Consider the following 2,191-nt stretch of genomic DNA (forward strand, 5'->3'; position numbering starts at 1 on the left):
CTTGGGGGGGGGTTGTTGGTTGTTTGTTTTGGTTTATTTTTTTGTTTTTGTTTTTTTGTGTGTGTGTGGGGTGGGGTGGAGGGGGTCTTGATATTATTGACCCGTGTTGACGGAACATCAGAGCTTGTTTTCTTTTTAATTTGTTTTGTTTTGGGGTTTTTTGTTTTAATTATAAAATGTTTTCGCTGAAGTGAACGTTGAATGGATTGCTACTTCCCACTTCTCCCATTCGAGAGGGCGAGGTGTGAGTGGTTTGGTGTGACGTGTTTGGTCTTCCTTGTGGTCTAGCTGACAACTCGACAGTGGACAAACTACTGTCTGGCTGGTGAAGCTGATCTGTAAATTCCGTAAGCGTTTCGCAATACCAGTTGTTGTTGTTTTTTCGTGATTGAAAAAAAAATGGGTCACCGTTTTACGCAATTTGGTGAACTAGATTAGCTTTGGAGTACTGATGCGTAGGTGGTTGGCGGATGCTCTGGTGTGGTTTGCTTCTTCTTTCCTGTCAAACATCTATCGTCCTTATCTCCCCTCCTTCTTTCTCGTGTTTGTTACTCTCTTGTAACACCTCTAATCTTCGGCACTTTTATGACCTTATTATGATGCAAGTGCTGTAAAACTCTTACGAAAAAAAAAAATAGCTTTGAAGTACTGATGTCTGTAATGTGTGACAATTAGGCTCTGAGCTGTTTGAGGCAGAAGGCCTGAGTTCGATTCCTGCGTGGAGAAGTTGTTTTATCAAGTGCTGTCGGACTTCTGTACGAGACAGTCGCCTGTCCAAGACAATCACCTGACCTGTCCAAGACAATATTTTGTTGCACGTGCCGTAAAACGCCTACTAAAACAAACCAATCTCCTATCAAATACCACCCCCCCCCCTATCAAATTCACGTTCACCCCGGTGACGTACGAGTTTTTCCAAGACCTCACCGGGTTCCAGAGGTGAGAAAGTTCAGCGGAAATGGCGTACGGTTGTTGCTGATTAACCCTACGGTTGTTGCTGTTTAACCCTACGGTTGCTGCTGTTTAACCCTACGGTTGCTGCTGTTTAACCCTACGGTTGCTGCTGTTTAACCCTATGGTTGCTGCTGTTTAACCTTACGGTTGTTGCTGTTTAACCTTACGGTTGCTGCTGTTTAACCCTACGGTTGCTGCTGTTTAACCTTACGGTTGCTGCTGTTTAACCTTACGGTTGCTGCTGTTTAACCTTACGGTTGCTGCTGTTTAACCCTACGGTTGCTGCTGTTTAACCCTACGGTTATTGCTGTTTAACCATATCCGTACATCGTGTTTTACTATCGTATCCATACGATGTGGGGAACTCTGTGCCGCCGCTTTCCAAAGAGGAAATTACTCGTTAATCCGATCCGTTGGCTTTGCTTAGGAGTCTGTCAAAATGATTTTTTGAGAAATAAGTCAAAAGTTTCAAAGAGATCTTCGTACTAGAATTATTCTAAAATAATCTGACGAATGCAACTCCGGGGGCACAAAATGACCGTAGGGCGTACGGATAGGGTTAAACACCTCGTACGTAACAGTTTCAAATTTCCGTGTTATTTCTCACACCTCCCACACACACAATCAAATGAACGTGTCAATTTTTTGTTTGTTTTTCACGTGCCCGATAGAATGTCCAGGTTTCGCTTTCGTGAATAATAAATTGTTATCTGAGCCCGTGTGGTTGTAACACTGACGCGCTCCCATGGCACTTACCTTCTTTCCTATCCAACATCTATCGTGAGTGGTTGGCGTGTGCTCTGATGTGGTTTGCTTCTTCTTTCCGATCAAACATCTATCGTCCTTATCTCTCCTCCTTCTTTTTTGTGTTTGTTACTCTCTTGTGGTTGGAGGGTGCTGTGGTGTGGTTTGCTCCTCCTTTCCTATCAAACATGATGTATCTATCGTCTTTATCTCTCCTCGTTCTTTTTGTGTTTTTTTACTCCCTTGTAACACCTCTAATCTTCGGCACTTATATAGCCTTATTGTGTTGCAAGTGCCGTAAAACTCTTACTAAAACGAAAACTCTCTCCTGAGGGTGAAATGCCCCGCAACAGTAGCCTGTTCGACGTGACACAAGACATATGTGTGTTGCGAGTGCCGTAAAAATGCTCAGTAAAACGAAGTATTTATTGGTGTATAATATTCTCTCTCTCTCTCTCTCTCTCTCTCTCTCTCTCTCTCTCTCTCTCTCTCT

The 2,191-nt window shown here is 43.3% G+C and overlaps 1 protein-coding gene across 1 annotated transcript in view; it reads left to right on the top strand.

Moving 5' to 3' along the window:
- Window positions 1–2,191, top strand: part of LOC101860110 (ecdysone receptor) — a gene marked incomplete at its 3' end in the record, with an annotated part of 74,025 nt that overhangs the window by 70,916 nt on the left and 918 nt on the right.

Source organism: Aplysia californica, unplaced genomic scaffold (assembly GCF_000002075.1).
Source record: "Aplysia californica isolate F4 #8 unplaced genomic scaffold, AplCal3.0 scaffold00304, whole genome shotgun sequence".
Classification (NCBI taxonomy): Eukaryota; Metazoa; Mollusca; class Gastropoda; order Aplysiida; family Aplysiidae; genus Aplysia; species Aplysia californica.